The sequence below is a fragment of the Heterocephalus glaber genome, unplaced genomic scaffold (genome assembly GCF_053883595.1).
Source record: "Heterocephalus glaber isolate CG9 unplaced genomic scaffold, H.glaber_assembly_v1.0 deba00001452, whole genome shotgun sequence".
Lineage (NCBI taxonomy): Eukaryota > Metazoa > Chordata > Mammalia > Rodentia > Bathyergidae > Heterocephalus > Heterocephalus glaber.
The window spans coordinates 24,012,791-24,023,523 of NW_028258302.1; positions in this window are offsets into that span (position 1 = coordinate 24,012,791).

The following is a 10,733-nucleotide window of genomic DNA, read 5'->3' on the forward strand; positions in this document are numbered from 1 at the left end:
ACCCAGTAGGGGAGGCCCAGCTCTCAGAAGTGCCCTGCCAGCTGCCAAGCCCCGGACACTGCCGAGCACAGGTACCACTACTGCAGGCAGGATGCCCCGTGCCACCCTCCAGACACTGTGGGGCCCCAGCCCTGTGTTCTGTGCCTCTCCACCCTCCTCCAGAGCGGCCCAGGACAGCCAGTGTAGCAGAGGGCACTGGGCTGGGGGGGTGGACTGGGGCATGTGCCATCCTGCTTCTGCAGGCGTGGAGGAGGGTGTGAGGCCAGTGCAGAGGAAAGTTTGTGTACCTTCAGGAGCTGGTGGGGGAGTGGTGCAGGCAGTTGGATGCTCTGCTGGGGGAGAGTTTGCGTGCATGTTTGCGTGCTGCCCTCCTGCAGCAGAGCAGGGTGGGCTCACACTCGTGTGGATGGGAGTGGGCCTGAGTTGATTCCCTGCTGAGCTCTTTTCTGGCTGTGTGGCCTCGGCCAAGTCAATTGCCCTCTCTGAACTTCATTCATCCACTCCACAAGTGCATTCTGAGATCTTGTGGTGCACTGGGGACAAAGAAGGAAGAGAGTGTCCAAGCCCTCCTGCAATTGGTGATCTAGACTCAGTTTCCCCATCTTTAAAGTAGGGTGCCCTGGCATTGGGTTAAGAGCTTAGTGGAGACCTGTTTTCTTCCCCCTGCTGGAAAAACTAGAGCCGTACCCTTCATCTGAGGGGCACAGGTCTCAGCTGGTGAGGACAGGAAGTCCTTGGTTTGTTGTTGGCTGGCCCTGGAGTGAAAAAGCGAGCCGATGGGGGACTTGGCATTCCAAGAGCTCTGGCACCTCCCTAGCACCAGCCAAGGGAAGCAGGTAAGGGAGCAGGTCTGGAGGACAAAGCTTCTCTGTGGTCCCCATTTGTCACCCCCACACACAGACCCAGTGTGGGCACAGCTGTGGGATGGAAACTCCTCTGACAAGTCAGGGCACCCTCTTTCCCCCAGGGCGGGGCTCCTGGGAGGGGGCTGGGAGCGGGTGGAGGAGGCGGCTGCCAACTTCCCACTGGGCTGCTGTTTACACCCAAGCGATGAGCTGGCTCCTGGCTCTATCACCCACTCACCTGGCCAGGTGTGCAGAACGGGCTGGCTGGCTTCTGCCTGGCTCCAGTCGGCATTCAGAACTCGGCCCTGCTGGGTTTGGGACCAGAAGGGATGGCAGAGGAGGATGACTCTGGTCCAGCTGTCTGGGACCCATGCAACCTTGCTGAATGAGGACTGCCGTTCCCATCCAGGGCCGGCTGGAAGAGTGCCAGGGCACCCATGGGGGCAGAGACAGTGGTGCCTCAGAGCAGGGCTGGCAAGTGGCCTTCCACATCAGTGGAAGTATCACTGAGAGTGGCTGCCATCTGCCAGCCCAGAAGGCAGTGGACAGGAAATGGGCTGTGGCTAAGGCAGGAGAGACCCAAGTTAGACCCAGACAATCATGGCAGCCCCAGGATGGGAGCCAGTCAGAGGGATGCTTCCTGGGTGCTGCTCTGACTCCTCTGGGGGGTGAGAGGAGGGGAGAGAGGCCAGGAGAGCTGGAAGGAAGGTGCTGGTCCCCTCAAAAACCAAGCAGTAGGCTTGTGGGTCCTGCAACTGTCCCCCCACCCACCCTCTCATCTGCTTGCAGAGAACCCAGGCTCGGGGTTAGAATTGCAGGGTGACTGTGAGCAAGTCCCTTGAACTTCTCTGACCCTCCATTTCCCAATTCTGCACAGTGGGTAGAGTGCATCTGTCTCTTAGGGCGTGTGTGAGGCCGCATAGCCCACCAGCAGCCACATGTACTGGGCATTTCATATATGTCACACATCCTGCACAGGGTCCTTTATCCCTGCCACCAATCCTCGGGGGCAGGTGCCATGAGAGCCTGTTCACAGACAAGGAAGCTGGGGCTTTGAGGGTCCGGGGGAGACCCCGGGTGAGTCAGGAGTTTTCCAGGTGTGGCTCTGTCCTCCTCTCCTTCGGCACAGGCACCGGAGCCAAAGTCACAGACTGTGGGCCTGGTACCTGCAGGCCAAGTTATAGTTAAGCCTAGGGCTGCAGCTGCCCATCTTTGGGCATCTCCTCCGCGTCAGGCGGGGATTCTCTTCTGGTTACCTTCCTGAGTTTCATTTCTGAAAGCAATGGGTCAAAGTAGCAGAATCAGGAGCCCCACAACCCCCCCACAAGGACATGCAAACACTGGTGTCCTGGTCCCCAGCTGAGGCTCTGCCCAATGCCCACATTCCTTGCTCTCAGCGGCCCTGTCCCCTGGGACACCTGCTTCCTTGCTGCCCCTGTCGTGTCTAGTCCCTGGTCTTGCAGCTGATCCTTGTATCCTTGCTGCACTGCCAGGCTCTGGAAATCCTCTGCCCAGGATATCTGGGTGCCCAGAGAGGGTAGGAGAGTCTCTCTCTCTCTCTCTCTCTCTCTCTCTCTCTCTCTCTCTCTCTCAGTATTGTGCCTTCACTCTGAACTTCATCCCCAGCCGCTTTTTTTTTTAGACATACTTAGTTGTCAGGTCATAATTTGAACTTGAGAACTCTAAACCCTCCCGCCTCAGCCTCCCACAGCCCTGGGATTGCAGGCGATCTTTCACTGGGCTCGCCCCTCCCATCCTCTGTCTTCCCCCATCACCCACCAGGCTCCATTAAACCTTCCTGCCCCATCCTTCCTCCCAGCCCCCTGCTGGTGCCCAAGCTTGGCCTCCTCTGGCACCTAGGTTTTACCCACCTCCCTCTGGCCCCCAGCCTCCAGCATGGCCCCTTGCAGCGCCTCATTTGACCCCCTCGGCCCTGGGTGACAGCCTTCCATGGCTCCCCTTGGGCTCCTGTTGGGCCTGGTGTTCAGGGCCCTCCAGTTGGAGCCAGCCCTGTGAGCCTGGAGAGGGCCTCTGTGTGCAGCAAACCCACTGGCAGGAGCGCTCCAGAGAGCTCAGCCCCTTTGCCTGGGGCCTGCAGAGCCTCCCTGCCCCCTGGCTGCCCTCCTGTGCAGCTCCTCCAGGGGCTGTGAATGCCAGGGCCTTGCCACCCGCCCATGTGCCGCTGCTCCCTAGCTGACCCCTCAAAGGCAGGTTTGGGATGCAGACCTTGAGGCCTCCTCCCAGCCTTGAGGAAGCCACCCTTCGGCCACTTCCCCTTCTTCAGGCCAGGAGGCCTCCATCTGCTGCCCACCCAGCAGGTTGTTTTCCCGGGCACAGGGCCTGGCTCGGCCTCCAGGGCCTGGCAGTCACGTAGCCAAACCGGTTCCTCCTCTCTGAGACCTGGGCTGCTGAGCACAGCGGTTTCCTGCTGAGGAGAGCACAATGGAGCTGCCCCAAGGGACCCACCCTGGGGAGGCGCCAGCCCAGTGTCTCAGGCGCTGTGTGAGCCACGACAGGGTCCACACCCTCTCTGAGCTTAGGTTTCCCGCATGAGAAGTGAGGGGGTGAGACAAGGTCATGAGAGGTCACTTGACGAAGACAGTCACAGCGAACTTTCCCTGAGGACTTTCTCCTTTTCCCTGAGAAAGTCTGAGCCAGGCCCAGCAAGCCCACCACGGCCTCTCGGCCACCTGAGGGCTGAGACAGATGAGGTTCGAATCCTTGACCACAGTGAACTTCTGTGCCCATCTCAGATTCTTTCTGTCCTGCTCAGCAAGCTGCTGTCTTCACCCTGCAGCCCCCTCCTCCTCCCGAGGCCCAGTATAGAGAAACTGGAGAGGGTACAGCAGGGACAGGGTCCTGAGGGGAGGGCAGGCGTAGGGAGACAGAGAGGGTCCAAGAGCTGCAAGGCACTTCAGGCCCATGCAGGAGGGAGCCGGCCAGGCTGGGCAATCCTGAGGCCCAGCTTGGCCCCTCAGAGCCTCAGTTTCCCCCTGAACAACGGCCCTTAGGGGAATCCTCACTTCCTAGGCTGGTTTTACATAGGAAGTCTCACCCAATGAGGTTCAGACTCCTAAGAGTTTATTTATTCATTATTTATTTACTTTTAGTTTTTTGAGACAGGGTCTCATTCCAGACTGGCCTTGAACTCACTATGTAGTCAGGCTGGTCTTGAACTCATGGTGATCTTCCTGCCTCAGCCTCCTGTGCACTGGTATTATTGGCATGTACCACCATGCCCAGCTAGGATTTTCATTTTGACTAGAATTGTCATGGTATTCCTTGGTGTGTCTTATACCTGCCCTCCCATCTCTTGCACTTCTTTAGTTTTTGTTTGCTTTTTGAGACAGGGTCTTGCTATGCAGTCCAGGCTGGACTTGAATTCACTGTGTAGCCTGGGCTGGCCTTGAACTAGAAGTGATCCTCCTGCTTCAGCAGCCTCTGAGTGCTGGGATTACAGGCGTGTGCCACCAGGCCTGGCTCCCCTGCACTTCTGACTTCCACATTTCCAATGTGGATAGGGCCTGTCCTAGAGCCCACTTCTTCCCACCCAACTAGGCCTCTCCCCAGAAGGTCTCAAAGCCCAGCAGGGGGACCTCCTGTGTCACCTGTCCCTGGAGGGCCCCTGCAACCTGCAGGACCCTGAGGCCCACTGTGGAACTGGCTGCAGAGGAGACCCACCTGTCACTCCTGCTCCCTGCCGCACCCTGTGGGGACGCACTTTCCCACACCCTGGTTCCTCCAGCTCGGCTGGGAAGGCAGAGTGCTGGGCAGGGCAGGGAGGCCAGCTGGGCTCTGTTTGTTTTGGGGGTTTTCTCTTAGGCTGGTCTTCTAAACAAAAGGCCTGGTGGTGGCTGTGGGACAGAGCCAGCTCCAGCCCCTCCTTGGGGCCAAGGGCACTGCGTTCATGCTCCTCTTAAGCCAGGCCGCCCTGGGGACCCTTCGCAGCCCTGTCATGCAGGGGCTGTCACCCATTGTACAGAGGAAGAGATTGAGGCTCAGAGAGGCCTGAGGGCCACAGTCAAGGAGGGGGCTGTAGAGGCCCAAGGTGCCAAGCAGGTGTGCCAGGCCTCTTTCTTCAAATCCCCTCCCCAGCCGTGACTCCCTTCCCCTGGCTTGTGCTTGCCTCCCCCACACCTCTCCACCTGAGTCTCACTCATCTCATGCAGCCCCTTGCTCAGCCCTGCCCCTACCATGCTCCCCAAGTGGCTTCCACTACTGCATTGTTTTTTCAATACAGTATTAGGAATAGAACCCAGGGCCTTTGCACCAAGCTATGTTCCCCAGCCCTTTCTATTTTTTATTTTGAGACAAGGTCTCACTAAGTTACCCATGCAGGGCTTGAACTTGCAATCCTCCTGCCTCAGCCTCCCGGCGTGCTGGGATTACAGGTGTGCACCACCATGGCCAGCTCCACTGCTGTGACAAGGGGCCATAATAATGACAGTTGAGGGGTTTGCACGGCCAGGCCCTGTTCTAAGAGGTGTCACCCAGGATAGCTCATTTGATCCTCACGGAAGCTCTGGGAGGGAGGATGATTATTCTTCTCAGTTTACAGGCGGGGAAACTGAAGCCCAGAGAAGGGCAGTACCTTACCCAAGGGTGACAGACCAGTATTTGGTCCCAGGCAGCCAGGCCTGGGAACCCACAGATTTGGCTTCCCCATGTGTACCCCTGGACCTCCAGCACAGACCTCTGCACCAGGGCAAGGGAGTTACTATGCCTGCCTAGTGCCAGCCCTAGCTCCCACCCCACCCTGGGTTAAGATCATGTCCCCACCTGCCCACTCCCACCACTGGGCTGGGACATCTTGGGTTCCCTTCATTCATTCCTCAGTCCTGACGCCCTGCACCACAGGCTTGGTGCCCCACAGGTCCAGGCAGGTGTTCTTAGAAGAACCCAGTGGATTCCAGCTCAGGATCCACCCGGCTTCCTCACAGGGCCATCTGCTGGCAAAACCAAGCACTGCCACACACCTGGGCTGAGAGCCCATGCTTGAGCCCCATGCTTGAACCCCAATAGCCAGTCTAATAATCCCCTGGGTTTATAGAGCTCCTTTCTTCCACCAAGCTCAAAGAGCTTTCCCATCTCTGATCTCCCTGGCCTAGGACCAGTCCTGGGAGTGTGGGAGGGACCAGCATTCATCTCCCCATTTTACAGAGGCAAACTGAGACCTGCTGAAGATTGGGGCGAGCCCCAACGTGAGGCCAGTAGGTCTAAGTCCCATCCATCTGACCCTCTCAGGCACAGAGGAACACAGAGGGGGGGCAGATTCCCAAAGACTAGCACCCTGGGGTCCTATCCAGGACTTTCCCACGACATCAAGGCCTACCGGGACATGGAACAAGTCTGGGCCAACTCATTGGGCATGGCGAGCCTCTGTTCCATCTGTAAAAAGAAGAGCTTCCACCTCCTGCCTGCCTTCTAGGAGATGCGCTCTGTGCAGCTGAGAACACATGGACACCAAGGGCTGGGAAATGCTTATTACCAGGTGTGAAGCCAGGTAAGGAGGTGGCCAAGGGCGATTGCATCCACCCTGTGCATCCAACCCAAAAGGACACTCCAGCCACAGTGTGACCTTCACAAGGGCCAGCCATCCTGTGCTGCCCCATCCTGCCTGGCTGGTCTTCTCAGGGTACCAAGGATAGAAAAATGGTCAGCCAGTCTCACAGTAGGCCTCAATTCCTGACCCTGCTGTGCCCTGCCTGGCATGGCTCATGATTTGTCAATTTCTTTATCCCCACTCTGCAGGACTCTAAACTGGGCACTGACAAACCTTTTCTGTAAAAGTCACAGCTCCACAGTTGTAGGGCAGAGCAGCCATAGACAAAAGGCAAACAAATGAGCACAGATGTGTTTAAATAAAACTTTATTTACAAGAACAAGCTGAGGGCCATGGTTTGCCAACAGACACTGGCTTCAATCACCAAGGGAGCTCTACATCCCACTGTTTGGGCAGCTAACACCTTGCAGGCACCACTTGAAAGTGTGGATGAGAGAGGGAGACAGGCAACAACCTCTTGGGTAGGACTCCAGGACAGATGTGCGTGGTACACTGCACAGCTTGTGCAGGGCTGGTCTCATCCTAGTGTCCCCTGTGCTCGGCACAGGGCCTGTTGGAGTGGCTGTCTCCTCTGTCTGATATCTCCCCGTACTGGGAACTTGCCCTTTTGTCCCTTTCTGTCCCACCTAGCCCAGCCAGTGTCTGGGGAGGGCTCTGACTCGACTCCACCTGGAAGCCCTCAATCCCACACCTGGACCTCGGGTAGGCACATGTTCCAAAGTGTCCCAGGCTCCCCTAAAAACTCTGACCACTGGCCGCTGGGACCCCCAGGCAGGGCCTGGTTTCCAGAAGTAGCACTTAGCACCTGCACCCTCCGGACTAGAGCACAGGGTCCCATAGGCTGCAGGGGTTCGGGTCTGCTCCTAACATCTGTACAGTGGGAGTCAGGACCTGGCACTGTGGAGTGTGGGAGTGTTGCCAACCTCTAGGGAGACTATGCCAATAAGGAAAAGGCCTCCCATTGGGGTGGAGGAAGCCTTGTGCAGCACAGCTCAGGGAGCATGCCACTTTGGTGCTGAGAACTGAGTCTCATCCTGAGGAGACATGGTCCCACAAGAGAGCTCCAGCATGGTGTCTGTTGTCTCCTCCACCTGGGCTTGGCTCCATTGTGCAGGGCATGGCATGCATAGCCCTGAGCCCTGGCCAGGTCTGAGTTGCCAGCATAGTACTTTCTGGGTCAATTAGCTGAGGGAGGAAGGGAAATGAAGGCCGTGAAGGATGCCACTGTCTCAGGCTGCCCCGTGGTGGCCACCTGAGGCATGACATTCACAGTCAGCTCAGGGCTGCCCCCCTCTGCCTCTCCACCTCAGTTCTAGCAGGGTCTCTTCCCACCTGCAGAGATCCTGACTCCTGAGAGGCAGGAAACCAGCTTCTAAGTCTGAGAAGTCCTGGGGTAGGCACTCTGGAGACGATCTCAGTGTCCCCCTTTGCTCCCCAGACAGAGGCGTTCCTAGGGCAGGGATTGGTCTCTGCCTGTGTCTCAATACCTGGTACAGGAGGTGCCTCCTCCATTAGACTTGGAGCTCACTGCTGATCTGCCTCCCCTGTCAGATGGAAGGCTTCCTTATCTCTCTCTCCCTACCCTACCTGGTCCAGCTGGTTGTCCTGGGGGTGGGGGCAGGGCATAATCTGACCTGCAGGTCCAGCTGAGACTGGCCACATTCTGAGGTCAGCCTGTTTCTTCTTTCATGGGATTTCTGGAAAGGTCCCCAGCGCTGACCCTGACAGCCCCGGGAGAACCAGGCACCAGAGAAACAGGGGACCCCCACCCCACAGAGGGTGACAGATGGCCGTGCACTTTGCAGAGAGGGAAAGAATGTGCTGCCCATTGCTTTGTGACAAAGTTCAAGCCCTCTCCTCTGTGGGGCCCTCTCTCCTCCCACCCCCGGACTCCACCTGAGCTATGCTCTCTGTCCAGCAGCCCATCCCCCACCTTTCTTTCCACCTGGCCAAGTCCTGCTCATCTTGCTGCAGGCTCATCCTTGTCATGCTCCAGGATGTTCCCCCTGTTCCCAGGACTGGCAGCAGGTTTGTCTGGCACTCTTAAGGGCTCCCTAGCACTGCCCAGCTGTGGTTCTTAGGAAACCTGATTGCTGTATCAACACCTGCCTCCCCCACCAGCACCATAAGTTCCGGTGCGCAGTGCCCTGCCTGCCTCATTCACCTATCATCTCAGCACCAGACAGACCTGGCACCTGTCATTGCTCCATGAGTATCTGCTGTGTGAATGCAAGGTTGACTCAGCCCTGGCTGCGACCACTTCCCAGACATGGGACCTTGGGCTAGCCCCATTCTCTTGCATTCAGTCAACACCTACTGAGTGACTGCTACGCATCATTCAGGGCACAGGATCCAAACCCAGGTCTGCCTGGCATCCTACTGTTCTTCATGTCAGCTTCTACCCTTCCTAGGAGACACTGAAGGGCTGAGGGCAGCAATTGTCTACTGTCCCCCAGACGCCAGTGCCCTGGGTGTCCCAAGATGTCCCTGCCTCCAAACCTTCATGCACAGAGAGCCTCCACCTGCCAACATTCCACCCAGCCCTTGAAGTGCATTGTGAGAGTCGCTGTCACCTTAAGGCTGTCCCCATGACCCCTGGCAGGATTCCTCACAGACTCAGGTAGCAGGGGATGCAACCCCCTCAGCTTTGACCCCAGCCATTCAGAAGTGTCCCCGCCCTGTTCCCAGGATGCCTGGCCAGAGCTAGCCTGATCTGTGTTGCAGTGGTTCCCACTGATTTGACTAATCTTCCTTCCACCAAGCCCTGCAGCGTCTCTCTCCTCGCTCCAGTGCCCAGAGCAGCACTGGCACTCAGAGCTACCAAGTGACCACGAACAAACAGGAGCAAGTGGGGCAGCTTGCAGGAGGGGGCACTGACCAGATGCCCAAGACATGGCAAGAGAATGGGAAGCCAGGTGGGAAGGGCATGGCCTGGCTTCCCCTTCCTGCATCCCAGGAGGGCACTGGGGAGGGCCAAGGAAAGTCACAGGGCAGACAGGGTGAGCTGGGAGACGGCAGCCTGCCGCAGGAGGACAGCCACACATCTTGGAGCTGTCTGGACATTGTCCACTTCAGCAGAATTCCAAGGACAGGGAAGGTAAATGAGTGCCCACCCCCGCAGGGCCCAGGCTCGGGCTGGTGCCAGGGCTGGGATGACAGTCAGGAGACCTGGGTTCTAGTCCTCCTTCTGCCATTGATATGTTGTGTGACCTTGGCAAACCTCTGCCCCTCTCTGAGTACAAGCATTACCTGGAGAGGACTGAGTTGGCATAACCTGACCAATATGAGCACCAGAGGCTGGAGGTACCAAAGGGATTGCCAGAAGTACCTTGCCAACACAGCTATACTGGGAGCTGGTGACCCAGTGGCCCTTGTGGGGCCACTGCTCAGCTCTGCCCATCCTCCTGTTCCTGCCTCAACCTACAGAGGCCACAGTGGGGTTCCAGCCATCCCCTCCCTCTGCGAGCTGCTTGTCCTCTCTTCAGGGGTCCCCTTCTGTCCCCTGTGCCCCAGAGCTGTCAGGCTGCCAGCCAGGAGCATCAGCTATGATGGAGTGACCTGCGTCATGGTGAGTCAGAGCCCTTCCTCCAAGCCAGATCAGCCACTCTGTGCCAGGAATGAGAAAAAGGACATTTCTGCCTCCTCAGCTGGGGTCCCTGCAGAGCTGCCTTGGCAAGGCCAGACTTGGGGGACAGAAAATGGGGGGCTCTGAGCAGCTGCACCTGACACTCAGAAACAGGCTCTTCTGGGTCCTTGCCACTGGCACACAGTAGGTACTTCATACATGTCCTTAAATGGGGGCTTCCACCTCCCCTGGGTGTAGGAAGCTGGGAGAGGTAACAGTGCAGCAGACTTGTGTTGCTGTCACTCTTACGGTCCCCCTTGAGCCAGGCATGGTGGCACATGCCTGTAATCCCAGCACTTAGGAGGCTGATATAGTATTGCCACGAGTTCAAGGCTAGCCTGGGCTACATCTTAAGACCTTGTCTCAACAAAACAAAACAAACTACCTCAGTCTCACCTCAGAGTCCATGAGGGAATTAGTTCTACCCCCCCCCCGTGCCCCCATCATTCAAAGACACCCAAACCTTCAGATGTTCCGGGCCTTTATATAAAACAGTGTAGCATTTGCTTATAATCTACATCCTGTATACTTCAAATCATCTCTAGGTAAATGCTGCAAATAGTTGTTACCTTGTGTTTCGAAAGGAATAAAGACAAGGAAAAGCCAGGTGTGGTGGTGAACGCCTGTAATCCTAGCACCCTGGGAGGCTGAAGCAGGATGATGACAAGTTTGAGCCCAGCCTGGGCAATTTACCAATATG